This window comes from Aulonocara stuartgranti (genome assembly GCF_965226115.1).
Source record: "Aulonocara stuartgranti genome assembly, chromosome: 2".
Lineage (NCBI taxonomy): Eukaryota > Metazoa > Chordata > Actinopteri > Cichliformes > Cichlidae > Aulonocara > Aulonocara stuartgranti.
In genome coordinates, this window is record NC_138940.1 from 6,458,307 (window position 1) to 6,479,076 (window position 20,770).

Here is a 20,770-nt window from a genome sequence, read left to right on the forward strand (position 1 = left end):
TGACGTATTTGAACAACAGGGTGAAGTGCTAACTTCTAAGCTAATGCTAGGTAGCTTGGTTAGCAAGCTACATCTATAAAATCTATGGAATGCAACATACAGACATCTAAACTAGACACACCTGCTAGTGTTACTAGTGTTAGTGCTATGTGATTCACTAATAAAATACAATTTATCTTTACCAGAAACTCTTATTGTGTATTTTTAATCCATTTTAAAATAGAGATTCATCAGTTCAGTTATCTCAAGTTCTGACTGACAGCAATACCAGTACCTCGGCTTCTTTATATTTAAATGAACATCCTGTGTAAATGATAAATAGCTTCCTAACTTGATCAAATTAATTGTGACAAATAAACACATTTAATAATAAATAATAATATATTTTTACCCAATTCATATTTATTGGTAAAATAATAATTGGTATATTAAATAACTGCCCCAAGATAGATGCAGTGAAAATTCAAAACTGTGTGGCATCTAATTTATTTTCATTAGTGTCATAAAGGACATAAAGGAGGTGTTTTATGACTCTATAAGGTGAACTGTATCATTCATGCATTAAAATAGGCTAGGTTCCTAGTTTTTCCATAGGTAGGTTTGTTGAAACACTGATAAGCTTAAACATTTACTTCAAACTGTTTTCATAGAGAAAGTAGTTTTAAAGTGTTTTCCCTGTTAGTGTGTCATTTTAGTGTAGACCACAAAATATTAATGCTTTTCATGTTTCTGCATCAGTCTTTTTTGCGCACTGTACATATTTGTGCCTTTTCCCCCAGACACATTACTGACTCAGGAAATGTATTGATTGTGATTACCCAGTCAACAGTGCTTTGATATTTCTGCACACCGCGGTGTCCTGCAGGACTTCTTTGTTTCCTCTGCACAAAGATGTCCTCATCAGCTCCATTGTGTTGTGAGATTATCTTCCAGCAGGTTTCACTTTTTATCCTATCACACAGACAAATCGGTTCCTGAGTTAAGCAACATGTGGGACCTGTGATGCTGAGAGGCAGCTTATGCTTTCTGCTGCTATTCATCATAAAACCTGCACCATCAGTTTTAGGGAACTGTATTCATAATATTAGATAAAAACAGAATAACCCGAAGAAATTGTTCATGGTATCAGCCAGTTTAAAAAGATATTAATCAAGAAACAAAACATTTTTAATTTAGGAAATTTTGGTTTAAGTTATCAAAATTAATATGGTTAATGCATCTAGACAATTTATTCTGTTTAAAGGTGTTGAAGGTGAACATTACATTTAAATTTATTGATGAATGTCTTTCAGTAAATCAACAGTAAGTATGATCATGGCTGAAAATCTTCTCAGCTGCCTTGGTGCTGGTGGTGCTGGTGTCATCCCCAGTTGTTTTATGCCTGGGCCTAGATTGAGTTTTGTTGGTGAGCCTTGATTACAACTGCAGCACTGCTCATTTCACAAATGAACAGCTCAGCAGACGCCACACCCCGTTGTCTTACAGATGACGCGCTACTACTACTCCCACTGCCAAAAGGTCCCACTGTGTAAAACGGCACCAGCTGCTCTGTAAATCTCCTCTGGATTATTGTGAAATTAAGTCAAAAACACATATTGTATCTGAAAAAGTATCTTAAAGATAAGAATATGGCACAATATGCTATTTTTATATGATATAAATGTAGTGTTCAACATTTCAATCCAGTAGCAGGTCCATTTTTTGGAGTCACACTTATCCAGAAAGTTCAAAATATTGCCTCAGGAGTCCTGTACTTCTCAAGTACAATAGCCATTGGACATGTCACCTGCTGCCTATGTTTATTTGCTTCAGTATAAATGGTATGAACAGTCTGTTATGAGCTCCCTCATCTAATCCACTGCTGGAGTTATTCATACTGCTGTATTGTCACCGTGGATCCAATCTCACCAGGAGTCTGAGCACCAAAAGAGTTGTCATTGTCATGTGTCATTGTCAGCCTGGCTTTACATGCTGTGCATTGGCACATTTCTAGCAGTAGAAATCCTCCCACCCCCCACTTTCACACAGGGTTACAAGTATAAAAAATACTGCATTTTTTTAAAAAAAAATAAAGATAAATCTGATATAGGTTTGACCTTTCAACCTGGTATCAAGGTGGCAAGTGATGCATAGCAAAAGATAAAGAGAGGCTGTTGGAACTGGCTAGTGCTGCGGCACATAAGCATCCTAGCTTAGACCCAGATAGGATGTCTGGGGAATACAGGCCTCCATTTTTGTCATTAGTCTCCTCCCCTGGCACATCCTATTCCTTCGGGGAATTAGCCTGTTGATAAGAAAGCGTCAAACCCGCTGCAATTGATAGAATCCATTTAACCAGCCTTTTGTTTCCGACATTTTTCAGCCGCCATCTGGAAAATGTCATGGCAACCTTATCACAAAAGTCACATGCTGTAGTGTAGACAGTCAGCATCTGACAGATAAAAGGGTGTTGGAAATTATGTGGCCTGTCAGTTCATATATGGTCCAATCAAGCTGTTGCCATTGTGCTGAGTTGGCCCTAACAAGCTATGAGGTCTATGAGTCTCAGCAGGGCTGGGAAGGTTATTGATGTGCTTTGTGTGTGCATTTTCTATGATTTTAGTATTCATTTTTCATGCTGTGTTAGGGTTCTCTTGCAAAACATATGAGTGGTATTTCTCAGGTATGTTAAGCAAGCTAAACCATAGCACAGCCCATGATATCTCTATTTCAAGACACAAGCCTTAAGTCCTCCTTTCAGCAATTGTACTATGCCACAGTGCAGCAGACAAGCAATTAGTCCACAAAAGGCCAGACAATTACGGAGATTGCAGCAAGACTTCAAAGAGACTGGGGCATAAATCCTTAAGGGCACAGTGTGCATCCCGTTACACATCCTCAGTAGTTGGCAGTTTATATTGTCTGCGGTGAGTGCAGAAAAGCAGCTGGAATGTGTCAGTCTGAGTATCCGCTGAGGCTCAGGCAAGATAAAGAGGCAGAATTGTCCTGAAAACACACCAACCAGACAGTTATTTTGGAGGAAGCCTGCCTCCTCTGTGTACTTAGCATTTGCTTTCCTGCTATGATCCTGCAGTGAAGCCTGTGCCAGGTCAGGCCTCTATTAATGTGGCACTCTGAATATACATTTGCATATGGATAAACTGACTCAACGTAACATTTTATCTGCTGCAATGGGCTGTTGTTTGACCTTCAAGTCAATCATGCAGCCTCTAACATGCTTTTCAGAACCACGTTGTGGTGTTAATATGTAGTGCAAATTTTAAAAAGTTAAAAAGCATTAGGAGGATGTACTTCCTAGACAACTGGGGAAGTACAGTCTTCCACAGGAGCTGCTGATCCAGTTCTACTCTGCGGTCATTGAGTCTGGTATGGTGCAGCCACTAAATAGGACAGGAGCAGACTGCAGCGGACTGTACGGGCAGCAGAAAGGATCATCGGCGCCCCCCTGCCCTCCATCCAGGATCTGTACCTCTCAAGAACCAGGAAACGGGCAGGGAAAATCATCGCAGACCCCTCACACCCTGGTCACAGACTTTTTGATCTGCTGCCCTCTGGCAGACTGTACAGAAGCCTGCAGACCAGGACCACCCGACATAGGAACAGTTTCTTTCCCCTCGCCATCTCCCTTCTTAACAGTTGACCTGTCACACTGCTCCCACTGCCAGACTGCAACTGCACCTTATGTACATTCTGTAGTATTCATTCTACCTCATTTCGTTTCTGTATTTTATGTATATAAGTTTAGATTAGTTATTTATAGTTGGTTTACACAGCGTTGTGTATGTATGTGTATGTATGTGTAATGTGTATATATAGACACGTGTGTGCGTGTGTGTGTGTGATTTACATTGCTGTGCTTGAGAGCCACCATCTACCGGAACCAAATTCCTTGTGTGTCTGCACATATACTTGGCCAATAAACACGATTCTGATTCTGATTCTGAAAGGTGACAGAACTTAAAGATAATTGTTTTCCTATTGTAAAAACATTCAGTAACATCTTGCATGAAAGTAGGAAGTTGCATGCTGCTTTGTGTTGTTTTTCTCTCACTTTGCGGAAGAATTTTGAGGATCAGAAGACCTGCCAAGCTGCGGTGCTCAGCTTCTTTCCAATTGCTTGATTATACTGTTGTTGATTGAATGAAAAACACTATCATTAGATCAAATTACAATGATTTGTTAAAATTGCACTCTGATATATTTTCGAGTATGTGCTTTGAATCATGCAGTATGAATATGGCGGTTGGTAGGCAAAAACTGGAACTTAATATTTAAGTTGACAGAAATTTTGTAATATTTTGAAATATGAGTAACAGAGCAAATACTATTACTACTCCTTTAAACACTGTATAGATTTTAGAACTGCTTGTTGTTTTTGTCAAGGCGCTTATGAAGCGCCTTGAGGTGACTTTTGTTGTGATTTGGCGCTATATAAATAAAATTGAATTGAATTGAAAGTTAAAGATGCATCTTCAGACACCTTTATTTGTGTAACCTGTTCCATGGCAGTATTTGGAGTCAAATGCAATTTATTATAGAGTATCTGTATGTGCACACACTCATTAACATTTCTAAAAGCCCCATCTTGCCACCATGGCAAGCACGTTTTCAAAAGCATGGCTATAATCATCCATTTTCTGCACTTGTTAGTGTTAGGGTAGTGGGCGAAGCAGGTCTGAGGAGAGAAACCCGAACTTCCCGCACCCCTAACCACCTCCTCCAGCTTATCCAGAGGGACACCGAGATGTTCCCAAGCCAGCGAGAGATAAAATCTCTCCAGTGAGTGCTGGGTCTGCCCTGTGGGCCTGCTCCTGGTAGGAAGGTATGCCTGGAATACTTCACAGACGAGGCACCTAGGAGGCATTCTAGTCAGATGCCTGAACCATGTCAACTGGCTCCTTTTCTAGTTGGACCTCCTGTTGGCCCACCACCCACAGGAGGGACCATAGGGGTTTGGTACTTAGTAGATCAGGATTTTTTAAAAAAAATGTCTACTCCTAACTAGAGATGGCACGATACCACTTTTTTATGTCCGATACCGATATCATAAATTTGGATATCTGCCGATACCGATATGAATCCGATATAGTGTTTTTTAATCAACAAAACTGTTTTTTAAATATCTTGCTGCATTTTGTATAAGTTCATACTCAAGTTTGGAAAACAACAACTACACTAAAGCTATTCTGTTATACCTGTATGCAAAAAAAAATATTCAGCAATTTCATTTTCATTTCATAGTTCAGCAATACTGATCAATCTAATAAACTTAAACCTACACCATCCTCCCTATTCTGGTATTTTAAAGAGTACTTAGCATAAATATTAAGCAACCTAACTAATAGGGTTCCAACTCCCAGCAACAACAAAAATAAATAAATAAAAAATAGGGAACCACCCCTCACGCTCCACCTCATGATGCTTAATCGACGTAATCAACCTTAATTTGATGCAGTGTGAAAAAAAATGCACAGAAATCAATTATTTTTCAAGAAATATTAAATAGATTCAACATCTTTCTTCAACAAAATTGCAGACTGCACAGATGGTACCTTCCCAAAGGAAAAAGTACTATAGCTTACTAGGGTATATACATTAGACTTAATAGTTACTATATACAGTAATTGACTTCTATTCATTTTACATCAGATTAAAACTTTGGGTGTAAGATTCAGATAATTATTTATTAAAAGCTAGACATTTTAAATGAGAATAAGAAAGAAAAGTATGTCTTTGTGCCCCCTTTTCCCTGTTAATGCCCTATCGGCCCCCCTGGGTAAACTTTGCTAGATCCGCCCCTGCACAGTTACCAGCCGTCAGCTACGTAGAAAAAGATCCTCAAGTAGAAAGTAATATTAAATACATTCTAACAACAGCTGATCAAGCTTAAACGTGCTGCTTTTGTTCAGCCGCTGGTTTCCTTCTTCTGGTAAAGTGGCCAAAAGCAAACAAGAGACACGGACTCGCGACAGAAAAGCCGATCAGCTGATCATTAAGCAGTTTCATGATTGAAGTAGCAGCAAGAAGAGGCAGTCGCTCCATATATCGTTTGTTAAGCTTAACGCAGGAATGCTTTACAAACATTGTGGGGCAGGGATAGCTCAGTAGGTAAAGTGGTCACCCCATGATCGGAAGGTCGGCGGTTTGAATCCACTTAACGGCTACCCTGAGGTACCCCTGAGCAAGGTACCGTCCCCACACACTACTCCCCGGGCGCCTGCTTAGTGGGCTGCCCACTGCTTCACTGAGTGAATGGGTCAAATGCAGAGAAAAACAAGTAATTTCCCCATGGGGATCAATAAAGTATCCATTATTATTATTATTATTATTCAGAGATGGACTAACACACTTGCTGTACTTCTCTCGGGGGATAACTTTGTCGGAGATGAAATGCCGGGTTGCTAGCGAAGCTCCAAATGCTATCCAGACCACCGACAGGTCCCGCATGCCACAGCCACTCTATCACGTGATGCATACTGCTCCGACGTGCTAACGTTCTGAGGCGAGTTATGGCGTGTTGCAAGTTTTGTGAGCTGCTTTCGTGATATTTAATAGATCGGATTACATTTTTATTTTTCTCCGATAACCGATCCAGTAATTTAGGTCAGTATCCGGACCGATACCGATACGTAATATCGGATCGGTCCATCCTAACAATATATTTGTAATAAATAGCATATTTACAGACAGACAAATGGTGTGTGAAAATCTGTGATGAGTATAAACTTGGACATTTGGCATGGATGTTGATATTCGTTGATATTCCACTCATCCAACTACTAAATATTGACTTTTTTGTCTTTTAATTATTGGATATGATAGCAGACCGATTAAAAGTTGTGTTCAGGGACATTGAATAAAGTTGGGAAACTCACGTTGTGGAACACACACGCATGCACGAACGCACACAGGAAAGAAAATTCATGTTCTACAGTACAAATCAATAGATTATAGGTCAAGACTATTTCAGGAACTCCCGTGAGACCAGGTAGTACTCCAGGATGAGTTATAAAAAAAATCCTCCCTAGCAGAGTTTTCATAAATGGGTGAAGCTCTCCAATACAGGCCATAACCAGATTTGGAACCAGCCTGTAATCCCCCATCTATGGGAATTGACTCACTTTTTGAGCCAACCTCAAGTGGCCATAAGGGGGAATGGCAATTTTCTGCACTTCTGTATTGGCTTCATGGAGGTTGCTGCTTGGTTTGGACTCATTCATGTTGGTAGTTAGCTTTTATTCATAAAATATGCCTCTTGATCTTTTTAGTCCTTGGACTCATAGAATTGTTTAAAGTTAAATCTGTGTGCAGTTCTGCAGATATTCTTCCATACAAACACTACAATTATTGAAAAAAAAAACAAAAAAACAAAAAGCAAAGACCCAGAAAAAATGCCATCATGCCTCATATACAGCCTTTTCTGTTAGATTTTGTTCATATAAGATTTTTTTTCAGTTTTCATGTAATAATACATATTGGAAACAGTACTGTAGTAATTTTTATTGGATTTCTTCCATGTTAAGGTATGAAGATGCCTGTGTTGTTAGAATATCAGTTAGACATGTATCATGAGATGTAATGTATCCCTAATACTAAGTAAAAATACAGTGTTGTGTGAGGTGTGGAGCCTACCCTGCTGTCATAGGGAGAGAGAGGGTACACTATGGACAGGCCACCAGTCCATCACAGGGCTAATGCACAGAGACAGACAATCATCAGCACTTGCATTCACACACTCAATTTAGACTCACCAATTTGCCTAACAAGCATGTCTTTAGACTGTAGGAGGAAAGTACAGTGCCCAGAGAGAACCCACACAAGCAGTCTTCTATCTGTGAAACAGGTAAGGTAAGAAAGTTTGTAGATGCTGAATTTTCCACCAATGGTACCTATTTATGTAAACTGGTGGAAACACACTCTCCATTACTGTTAAGCATGATTGAGCGAATGCAATTATATGAGGTGATAATTACCTACAGCCATGATTGCTGGGAAGGTCATAGTAAGTCAGTACTTTCATTAAACAATTCTAACCAGCTAAATAACACGTGGACATACTCTAAACAGAAGGACACCAGCTGACCAGAAGGCTGAAATCTGGAAACTTCTCATTGTGTAGTGATTAACTACTAAATCGCAATGCCGTCAGCTGATTCGGATTATGTATGTGTGCAGTTAGTTGACTAAACTCAAAAAAAGACATAAAGTATAAAGTAAGACAGATGACAGCTGTGCTAGCCAGCACAGTGCTGCAGCACTTTGTAATAGAAATTGAATGGTTGCATGTCAGTGAGGTAAACCCACTCAACCACAAACTCAAGCGTGACCACATTCTGCACAAGCATGAGGATCCTTTGACTAAGATTTATACAAGCGTAATGCACTTATTCTTTAAATTTTGGCTGTAAAATGAAAAACAAATCTTTCAGGAACCATTTAAATTTTCTCTCTAGCCCAAAATGATTGAAGACTATGGTAATGTGAAGTGGACATGGTAACATCTAGACAAAGCAAATTTTTTGTGTTTAAAAAAAATCTGTGTTTAAACAGCAGTAACTTGTGAATGCCTTGTGCTACCGTGATGCACCAAATATCCCCACAAAGCTCATCTTCTCTTTTTTCCCCAAAACTGTTTCAATTTTATATCTAGAAAGAAACTGCAGAGTTAGGGTCATTTAAAAAGTCCTTGTATAAGTGAAGGGTTAACCGACAAGAAAAGAAGCTACACTCTGCAAACTAATCTGACCTTGTGTGTGTACAGTGTTATGCAGGGTGCAAAGTGTCACACAATTCACGTGAAATTAAATTATGTTGTGATAATTAAACATAAACAGCTATTATGACCCTTAAATGCACATGTAGCATTTGCAACAAGGAGTGTTTAACCTTTTCCAGTAAATGTTCCTCAGTTTTAACGATTTGTTTTCTTACCTTTAGACTAGTCATTTTTCCCGCCAATTTAATCCACAAGGAAAACAGCCCAAGGAGCATCCCTACTTCAGAAATGTCTGTATACTAGCAGAAAAGAAAAGACTATAAGCTCCTTCTTTTTCCCCTCCATTGTTGCAGTCATCATCATCGTCCTGCTACTCTCTTTAGGTGTCACCACAGCAGATTATCTGCCTACATCTGAACCTATCTCTAGCGTCCTCCTCTGTCACACCAGCCATTTGTTTATCCTCCTGGACTACATCCATTAATCTTTTTCTGTGCTCTTCCCCTTTTCCTTCTCCCTGGCAGCTTCACACTTAATATTGTTTGTCCAATATAGCCACTATCTCTCCTCTGTACATGTCTAAACCATCTCAACCTTCTCTCAAACTTTGTGTCCAAACTGTCCCTCTAATGCACTCATTTCTAATCTTGCCTGTCTTGGTCAGTCCCAACAAATATCTGAGCATCTTTCAGCTCTGCCATCTCCAGCTTAGCCTCCTGTCTTTGTGTTAGTACCATACATATCATACATCATAGCAGGGCTCACTAATGTCTTGTGAACCTTCTCTTTCATTCTTGCTGCTATCCTTCTGTTAAATGTCTTCTTTGCTGCTCTTGTGCTCTCAAGGTGTATATAAAGTACCTTAAGGTGACTGTTGTTTTGAATTGGAACTATGTAAAAAAAATTAACTTATCTGAATTCAATTAATTGAACTGCACTCTGTTTTCAGTCCATGGAGATTCTTGCCTGACCTCATTTGTCAAATTTTCTATCATCACAGCAAACAAGTATGGGCTCTCACTCCCACCTCAAACCCATCTGTCACTCCAGCTGACATCACCACAGTCTTTCTGCCATCATACATGCACCAGCCTCACATACTTCTACACAGTGCAACACTCTCAAATCAAGCATTGCATCTATAGTGCTCTTTCTCGGCATGAAGCCATGATGCTGCTCACTGATCATTACCTCTCTCCTTAACCTAGCTTCAACAACTCTTTCCCACAGCTTCATGGTGTGGCTCATCAGCTTTAATCAAAGTCTCTCTGTAGATAACTCAAGTTAAGATGATGAAAAGTTAATGCCAATGTTTGCACACTTGTAGTTTCTCTTCCTATGTTCTGCACCAGCCTCACATTATCTCCTATAACAATGTCTACTTTCTGTTACTACGTTCTGATACTTGCTCTTACAAAGTCCAGTGAAAAATGTTGAATGATATATTGAATTACAGAAGCTGACCTTGGCCTGTCTATCTTTTGAATATAGTTTAACACAAAGCATTTCAGTGATGATGAAAATGTTTTTATCAGCCCAAGTGGCAACAACAATAGTCGTATTAAACAATACGGCTAAAGAATCAGGTAAATAATGAAGGGCAGTAATGCAGTGATTCATAAGCAAAATGTTGTTGTAAACAGCCATTGTTTTCCATTAAAATGTTGAAAATGACAGTTGTTAAATCTGTTTTTCTTTACGGCAGATATCTTTGCTTAAATATTTCTATTTTTTTTTAACTTTTGGATAACAGCATGCACAAATGTTATCAACAAATTAAGGCCCATTTTCTGTCTTTCTTTTGTTCTCTTCTGACTGTTTGATTATCACAGCGGAGTTGTCATGTGAAGGAGCTGCATCCCAGAATGAGAGTATTCAGCACAAAGTATTGTATTAGAAATTACTGCAATTAATTCAGCTCCCTCGGGGCTGAGAACTTGGCAGGAAATGGAGCCACTCTAGAACAGAAATCTCATCCGTCACTCTGTGTAGCCTTATTGTTGACATTTGGGTGGTCCCATTTTTTTGACCTTAGCTTGTATGTAATTTATCATAAAATGTTCCTGCTGATCAGATAAGCTGTCTGTTTTAGCTTTGAAACATATATATCAAATGGCTTTTCTGAAATCACCGGAGCGAAAAATTACAGCTCCAGTTACCTGACAGAGTCCTATCAAGTTTGTGATTAGGTGCCCAACCTGAATGTGAACCAATATCCAGCCGCAATTGTTCTCGCAGCTGCCAGAAGGACCTTGGTTGATGATGATGTGCCTCCTTGAAATCCAGATGAGTCATGTGTGTCACTAATCATCTGCAGCATTTCCATCTTACTCTGAGCTGATTCAAGGGTAAGGGCACCTGGAAAAAAGCCAGCATCGTTTCTATTTTGTTTAAACGGCTTTGCATTTATAATTGTTGACAAAGATTTCTGAGATATATATTTGTGCTTCTAAAAACAGCACAAATCACTTTTCTGCTGCGATAACATCTTTTTCATCACCCTGATACTCCCCTCATTTTGAAACCCTGTACAAAACTGACCAGAGTAGCAGAAAAGGAGAGACTATTTCCCTTGACTTGCTCCTGTTAAAACGAATGGTCTCACATCTGAGCACCATGTTCTGCTTGACTGGGTTTGTCTGCCAGCTTGCTTTTGTCAGGACCCGAAAGAAACCAATAGAGAGAATGAAAGAAATATGGAAGGGGAGACCTGGAGAGCTTTGGGCTGCCAGATGCTCACTTGCCACCAAGAAGAGACAAAAGAACGAGCCAGAGGGTTCACAGCAGCTGAATCATTCCTCCTTTCTATTCCCCTCATCTTTCTTTGCTCTCCTTCTCACCTACATGGCAGATGGGCAGTTTCAGAAGTGGGGAAAGTGAACTTGCTGTGTTTTGTTGATCCCCAGGCTCAGTGGACAACAGCTAAAATAAATCAATTTTTTTCGGCAAATGGAGACCAGGCACCCAATCTTTTACTAAAAGGAGGTGTTAGACTTTGTGGGTGGTGCTTTTGTTTTATTTTTTTAAATCAAGCTCTGATTTTCCAGTGTTTTTCCAGTGCTTTCAACACCATCAGGCCGACCCTCCTGGGTGATAAGTTAGCAGCGATGCAGGTGGATGCTTCTCTGGTGTCCTGGATTGTTGATTACCTGACAGGAAGACCACAATATGTACGTCTCCCACAGTGTGTGTCTGACAAGGTGATTAGCAACACAGGGGCACCACAGGGGACTGTCCTCTCCCCCTTCCTCTTCACCCTCTACACCACAGACTTCAGCCACTGCACAGAGACCTGCCATCTTCAGAAGTTTTCTGATGACTCTGCGGTGGTTGGATGCATCAGCAGGGATGATGAGACAGAGTACCGGGCTGTGGTCGACTCCTTTGTCACGTGGTGTGAGCAGAATCATCTGCAGCTCAACGTGGCAAAGACCAAGGAACTGATCGTGGACTTCAGGAAGACCAGGAAACACTTGACCCCTGTTTCAATCCAGGGGGTCAGTGTTGACATTGTGGAGGACTATAAATACCTTGGAGTACACATTGACAATAAACTGGACTGGGCTAAAAACTAGAGATGGACCGATCCGATATTACGTATCGGTATCGGTCCGATACTGACCTAAATTACTGGATCGGATATCGGAGAAAAATAAAAAATGTAATCCGATCCATTAAATATCAGGAAAGCACCTCACAAAACTTGCAACACGCCCAACTCACCTCAGAACGTTAGCACGTCGGAGCAGTATGCACCTGTCGGTGGTCTGGATAGCATTTGGAGCTTCGCTAGCAACCTGGCATTTCATCTCCGACAAAGTTATCCCCGAGAGAAGTAAAGCAAGTGTGTAAGTCCATCTCTGAATGTTTGTAAAGCATTCCTGCGTTAAGCTTAACAAGCGACTGCCTCTCGCTCTCCGGCTGCTACTTCAATCTTGAAACTGCTTAATGATCAGCTGATCGGCTTTTCTGTCGCGAGTCCGTCTCTCTGGTTTGTTTTTGGCCCACTTTGCACCAGAAAGAGGAAACCAGCGGCTGAACAACAGCAGCACGTTTAAGCTTGATCAGCTGTTGTTAGAATTTATTTAATATTACTTTCTACTCGAGGATCTTTTTCTACGTAGCTGACTTAACTGTGCAGGGGCGGATCTAGCAAAGTTTAGCCAGGGGGGCCGATAGGGCATGAACAGGGAAAAGGGGGCACAAAGACATACTTTTCTTTCTTACTCTCATTTAAAATGTTGAGCTTTTAATAAATAATTATCTGACACCCAAAGTTTTAATTTGATGTAAAATGAATAGAAGTCAATTACTGTATATAGTGACTATTAAGTCTAATATATATACCCTAGTAAGCTATAGTACTTTTTACTTTGGGATGGTACCATCTGTGCTGTCTGCAATTTTGTTGAAGAAAGATGCTGAATCTATTTAATATTTCTTGAAAAATAATTGATTTCTGTGCATTTTTTTCACACTTCATCAAATTAAGGTTGATTACGTCGATTAAGCATCATGAGGTGGAGCGTGAGGGGTGGTTCCCTATTTTTTATTTATTTATTTTTGTTGTTGCTGGGAGTTGGAACCCTATTAGTTAGGTTGCTTAATATTTACGCTAAGTACTCTTTAAAATACCAGAATAGTGAGGATGGTGTAGGTTTAAGTTTATTAGATTGATCAGTATTGCTGAACTATGAAATATTTTTTTTGTATACAGGTATAACAGAATAGCTTTAGTGTAGTTGTTGTTTTAAACTTGAGTATGAACTTGCAGACTTGCAAAATGCAGCAAGATATTTTAAAAAACAGTTTTGTTGATTAAAAAACACTATATCGGATTCATATCGGTATCGGCAGATATCCAAATTTATGATATCGGTATCGGTATCGGACATAAAAAAGTGGTATCGTGCCATCTCTACTAAAAACACCACAGCACTTTACAGGAAGGGCCAGAGTCGTCTCTATTTTTGAGGCGACTGAGGTCCTTCAACATCTGCCAGAAAATGCTGAGGATTTTCTATGAGTCTGTTGTGGCCAGTGCGATCCTCTATGCTGTTGCATGCTGGGGGAGCAGGCTGAGGGTCGCAGATGCCAACAGACTTAATAAACTGATCCGTAAGGCCAGCAATGTTGTGGGGATGGAGCTGGACTCCCTCAAGGTGGTGTCGGAGAGGCGGATGCTGTCCAAGATAAAGACAATGTTGGATAACACCTCCCACCCACTCCATGACATGTTGGTCAGTCACAGGAGCTCGTTCAGTGAGAGACTGAGATTACCGAAAAGCACCACTGAACGACACAGGAAATCATTCCTGCCTGTGGCCATCTCCCTGTACAACGCATCCACTTAACACACTGTTTGCTGCTACAGCTACACATGTTTCTTTTCCAAATATTTATTTATAAGTGACTTATGTATGTATGTATGTATGTATGTATGTATGTATGTATGTATATATATGTATATATTGTACTATTCTTAGTTAGCGTATTGTCTGTCTTGTCTTAATGTTGGTTTAAAATGGAGCACTGTAACAAAAAATAATTTCCCCCAGGGATCAATAAAGTATTCTGATTCTGATTCTGATTCTGATTACCACATGTGCAGCCTTTTAAGCAAAGCAAGGTTTCAATTATTTAGTTAGAAAACCATGTATATTAATTTAGCTGAAAGCTGTAGTGTCAACAGAGCATTCTGTGGAGTGGCATAAGGACAACATTAATAATCAGTTGGCTTTGCTCTCAAATAGCTTTCACTGAAAATGAAATGGGAAAAACAACAAAAACCCGTTAAAAATGGTTCATTTGAAAACTGTAGGTGTAAAGCATCATTTGTGAGTCACCATGTGATCAACGAAGCTGGATCTCGTCTGCTGTAAAGTGAATTTAGGGTTCCAGTGCCCAGCCCTTTGCCAAGTCAAGAAGCACGAGTTTAGAGGGGAGAAAAGGTAGAAAATGGGACAATATGAGACACGTATAGAAGAAATTGGATTGGAGATGAGAAAAAAAGAAAAACAGTTCAGTTTTCTGATGATTCCAATTAATTACATTAACTCAAACCTGACCTTAACTAGTCTTTTAATCATTTACTGATGCAAACAGTGAAATAAACACATCTGTGTGCACTTACTGTTTTTCTTTCTTGGTAATCATCATAATATAATTCATGTTTCAAGTTATTTCTATTCAGTTGTCATGACAGACTGGTCAACTCAAGTCTTGATTAGAGGAGACAGGAGGAGATGTAATAAAAGAAGAGAAAGTAAAGTGGAGTTGGGAGTAAAGGACAGTCAGATTTGGGTGGGGAGAGGAGGAGCTAAAGTGAAGGTTTAGAGAATTTGGATGTCTGCCCTGTGGTTGTAATGCTGCCAAATCCTGTCTTGGACCCGGGAGCTGCACACGCAGCTGAGACAACTGTGGGAGGTTCTGGGATGCTGAGATCCATCTCAACTAAAGGCAGAGAAGCATCTGTAACAGTGATGAAGAGGAAGGTTATTATTTTCATCTGGATGGTATTCGAAGTGATGCGTTTTACAAAGCACATGGCTCATTTTTATCAGATTGTATTTTATTTATTTATTTACTAATTCACTTGTGTGGAAACCACAGCTGCAAAATACAGGCAAACTGTTTCCTTTTTAACTCTGTGCCGTGACAATCACACACTTGACTGCTTTATTGAAGTTTCAGGCAAACATGTATTCACACCTAAATTATTGTCATACAGAGATTAAAGACCCTGAGAAAGTTTCCTTATATAAAGGACAAGGTCATAGACAGTGATGTTTCCTGTATATCACAGTATCATTATACATTTATGGTAAGTCCTTCAGACAAATGAATTTTTTAATTGAATATGCTTGCAGAATGGATGGACTCGGTGGAGGTTTATCAGTTACCATTTCCTCCTCTCTGTGTAATGAGTTTGGGTGATAGAGTGGATTCCAGATCGGCCAATTGAAAAACAGATGTGCAGCCATCAGATTTACTGACTTCAGCTATTCCATCTGCCCAGAAAATGTGATCAGATGTCTCACATGCCTGTAATATACCTTCAGACAAACACAAAAGGCATTGGCGATTAGATTTTATCACTAAACGTCTCACACGACTCTTTAGATATTCCCATTAGCTTCAGAAATATAAAAGTTTGTGCAACTCGAGTTTGGAGATAGTCTTGGGGAAAATGAAGTGAAGTTCACTTTGTGTTTTGTTCTGTTTTATGATGAGGTAAAGTACTTTACAGCGATATGACTCCAATTTCTGCTGATTTATTTTGGGTAGATGATTATAATGAAACACAGAGACCACCTGTCCTCCAGTTACTTTAACAAAATGCCTCTGCTTGTTAGTGAAACATATACACTTGAAAATATGTAAATCTGACTTGTTACATCTTATTTGTCTACAATAAAGCATAATTAAATGAATTCTTCTGGGCTCACTTTATTCACTGTGGGCTTTAAATTATAACAAAGAGTAAAGTTATCATTTAGGTAAAGGTGATTTGAATGCATGCTGAGCACCACAAATTATGTGCTTTCCTGTGAAAACAAAGCATTGATGAGGAAAAGGCATTGTTGTGTAAAATAAAAAATAAAAAATATTGCAATTTGTGATCCCTGGAAACTAAAGCAACGTGACATCAAAAATCAATCACACGGCTTTTTAGCACTTACATTACAAGCATAACAACAAATGAAAATTATAACAACTCATTTCCAGGTTTAAATCGTAATTTATTCAGCAAAAAGCTTGACTTACAGCTAATTTTCAGGTTTTTTTCTCAGAGGCTGTGGAAGTGAAAGTTGATTATGGCTATGAACAGTATATGCAATTAGACCACGCATACGCTTGGAGTAATTTGTTTTGATCGGAAGCCCGGTAAGACTTTGAACTGAAAATTGATCTAAAGTAAAAGTTTTATGTTATATACAACTGTTATTTTTAATTATATCGTATTTTTGCATAAATCTTTCCTGCAGAGTTTTGTTTAAATGACTGAAAGTTGTGAGATCAAGTTTTATTCAGTAACATGCTAAATGCATTATATTTTTAATTTCTTGTTTCAGATTAAGGAAAAATCTGCATAATTATGACGTAGCATGGTTTTTGGTGGCAGATGGGCTGGTCTGAGTCTGTTAGAAACTTCTGATCTACTGGGATTTTCTCATGCAACCATCTCTAGGATTTTCAGAGAATGGTCAGAAAAGAGAAACTATTGGCAAGCGAGCAAAAATGCCTTCTCCATGCCAGAGGAGAATGGCCAGCCTGCTTTAAGTCGATAGAAAGTCAGCAGTAATTCAAATGATAACTTCTTACAACCAAGGTATGCAGAAGAGCCTCTCTGAACACGCAGCTTAAAGTAGATGGGCTACAGCAGTGAAAGATCACGCTAGGTGCCACTCTTGTTAACTGAGAACAGGAAACAGAGACTAAAAATTCACATAAGCTCACAAAAAATTGGACAAGAGAACTTTGGAAAAATGTTACCTGGTCTGATGAGTGATCAAAGCTACATGAAAGCATGAATCTAGCAGTGTTCCAGTTATGTAAAGGATACTTTGGTGGCACATTTTGGGCCCCTTTGTACCAATTTACTGTATTATTGTTGAAATGCCACAGCCTATCTCAGTATTATTGCTGACCACATCCATCCGTTTAATACCACAGTGTACCCACTTTCTGATTGAAGCATACTATTTCACAAAGCTCAAACGAGCTCAAACTGGTTTCTTGAACTTGAACGTAAATTCACTGTGTTCGAATCACCTTCACAGTCACAAGATCTCAGTCCATTAGGTGTGGTGGAATGGGAAATTTACATCAAGAATGTGCAGCTGACAAATCTGCAGTAATGCCAAGTGGTACAAAGTCTCTGAGGAATGTTTTCAGCATCTTTTTGAATCTGTTGCATAAAGAATGAAGGAATTTCAGAATGCAAAATCAGGCCCAAAGCAATACTAGTAGTCTGTAATGTAAAGATGCTGGATTTATCAATATCTGTTAATTTTCATCTGGATTCTGTGACAGTTCAATGGTATTGTTGGGTCTGTGTTTCCACAAGCCCCGCTAATTCTAGAGACTTATTCATCATGAAGAAAACAAGACAGTCGATCGATCAAACACTTGCGCAAGGGAGGCCTGTGTCCACCACGAAAATGACCTCTACCACGACCTCCCTTCCTGCCCTTTTTATTGAGACACAGTTCACACAAAACACGTCAGAACAAAGCCACGCCCACATGGTCCTAAGACAAGGCATTTGTATGTATATGTGTGAACTTCTGTATTTAAGTAAGATTATGTGTGTGTGTGTGTGTGTGTGTGTGTGTGTGTGTGTGTGTGTGTGGTCCTGTTGATCAAAGGGTCTCCTCCACACCCTAGATGGTTCACCGTAGATAACACAGTGAAGCCATACAAAGGGGAGGAAGTTTGCCAACATCAAACAAGGTGTTCCTGTGATAAAAACACTACCGCCCCCCTCCCAGAATCTTAAGGATCTGGGGAGGGAAGGACAGAAAGAATTCTTTAAAACTATGTACAAATGGTAAACATAAAAATGACAAACATTTAATATTTCAACTTAACAGGTATAAATACATTTTAGAAGGAATCCAACAGCAAAACAACGACATAACCATGTGACATATTAGACAAATTACAAAGGTGATAAGATAATCAACCAAAATAAATTTTCTCTAGAAAGTGTTCTGTGATTTGTTGTTCGCTAAAATATTTATTTTGTTTAATAATATTTCGTTTTCATTGAGAAGAGGCAGAAAAGGACATTACATCCATCTATATCTATCAGTTGTATCTAATGTTCTGCTAATGTAGTTTTTCTGTTGATTGTAATGTGGTTCAGTCTAACTGCGTTCAACTGGAAAAAGAAGTCCACCATTAAACAGTCCCCAACCTAGGCATGCGTATAAAAATAAAACATTAATGTGATTATGGTATATTAGTCTGCATTTCTCAATTTTGGGTGATCCTCATCGTGAATGCAATCTTCAGCTTCTTTCTACTCACAGAAAAGCGACTACTTCAGTTCATTAGATCCCTGCAGGCATCTGATTGCAGAAAGTAATCTGAAAATGATTGCGTCAAAGCACAAAGCACATTACATTCAGCCATCTATTGCATTTAGTTTCATTAAATCAAATTTAAACAATACAAAGCTGTTACAAAATAGCCCCATGCACCTCTATACATTTCAGATGGTTTGTTTAGTATTTGTATGTATTACCCATTACTGTAAATCACGTCCTCCTTTGCAAATTAAAATCATGTTTATTGTGGAAATGTAATATTAATCAACAATATGTTAAATTTTAAGATGTTAATAAACCACGATGTAAAATGCTGTCCAGTACACGGCTTCATCAGATTCTGTTTTTTCTGTTTGTTCGTTCAGCTGTTTCGTAACTTGCTAATCTGCTTCTCTCTGCACATCTGCATCATTCAGACAAACCTTTGATTTCATGAAAGTCTCTAAGCTGTTGTTGTCATACATCACTGTGATTAGCACTGCTGTTTTTAACCTCAGTCATGTGAGCTGTTGTTTTGGATTTTTTTAACATCATTAATCACTACAGCTCTGGATTTATACTGAACTTTACACCTTGTGGCATCATCTACTTGAGCAAAATAGCAGGTTGCAAAACAGGTGGATGAAGGCACATGTAGCACTTTCCAACCACCTGTGCTATTTAGAGAGCCCTCTAATTACGGGCATCAATGTGTGAACATACAGTAGGTTAAAGTAGGTCTAAGCATTTGGCAAAATGACTAATGCTGACATTTTTTTTTTCTTTTACAAGCAATCTCCAGATAGTGTGCCACAGAACAAAAGCCTTCGACAATAGTGCTACTTAAGCTCATCAAATTCATCCTGAACACTTTTTAAAATTATTTGCAATGCAGATATAAATACGCATGAGTCTATGGCCTATTTCTCATCTGATTTAAGAGAACTGCTACCGTTTCTCAAACAGCGTACAAAGAGTGTGTTCATACAGTAACGTTTATAGAGGGTACTTGCTCATGTCTCATTAAAGAGTGCACAGCAACTACCCACTGAGCCTGGTGAGGTCACAATACCAAAAAGTGAATGATATTATAAACATAACAGGAAGTCACTGTATAATTAATCCTCAGTTGCAATGTACGCAAGAAAGGTTTGAAGAATTTGTGTGTGTGTGATACAGCCCTCTCTTCTCATTTGCATACAGTCCAGTATATCTGTTTCTGCAGTTATCTGTTAATGAATGAGGTCGACCATCCTCTGCTGCCTTTTTGCTTCCTCTGAGGTTCATTTTATCTGCAGTCAGATCCAGTTGCACTAACATACAGAGACATGATCAGGCACTGCACTCAGAGCTACAGAAAAAGAAGAAAATGGATTTCACGCCCAAGTTGTCAAGTGAATTTAGGATTATAATGTACATGGCTCCTCTTTAATTCATAAACCTCAAATTCAATTAATTCAGCAAATACCATTCAGTTAATGTGGTGTAATTTTCTTCCTAACTTATTGATGAGGCTGCAAATGTTCTTATGTGGTTACAGAATTGGCATGATTTTTTTTTTAATGTGATACAAGCGTGATTACCAATTCACTTTTCTTCTGTGACAAGAATTTTGTAAAAAGGAGACACCAGCTTGAAGCGAACGGATTATAGTTGCATCCCTTCCCGAGTCGTTTGGTATTCTCAGGTTGTACATTGTCATGATTTATTCATCTCTCTGGCATTCTTACTGGCCATTCTCATATATGAAAAGGTACCGTATGAAGTACAGATATTAGTGTCCCACTGAGCAAAGGATTCGTTTTTCTCTTTCCTTTTTATCAGGTCAGCAGATTGAATTGTGAGAAAGGTGCTATAACTAACAACAGAAGACCTTCTGAATGTTTTCAAAGGCTAAACACAAAGAGAAGTAATACCTGTAATTATTGGTATTATTTCTCTTTATATGGTATGGTTTTCTGGGTTGAGAAGAAATTGATAAATGTCTAAACTTTCTGTTTTCTGTGGTAATATAGTTTGC

The 20,770-nt window shown here is 39.0% G+C and overlaps 1 long non-coding RNA gene across 1 annotated transcript in view; it reads right to left on the reverse strand.

Moving 5' to 3' along the window:
- LOC309689683 overlaps nucleotides 1-12,462 on the reverse strand; it is a 56,418-nt gene extending 43,956 nt beyond the window's left edge. Inside the window, exon 1 of the long non-coding RNA XR_014271500.1 lies at nucleotides 12,440-12,462. This is a non-coding gene — a long non-coding RNA (uncharacterized lncRNA). The remainder of the gene's footprint in view (nucleotides 1-12,439) is intronic.
- Nucleotides 12,463-20,770: the final 8,308 nt, after the last annotated feature.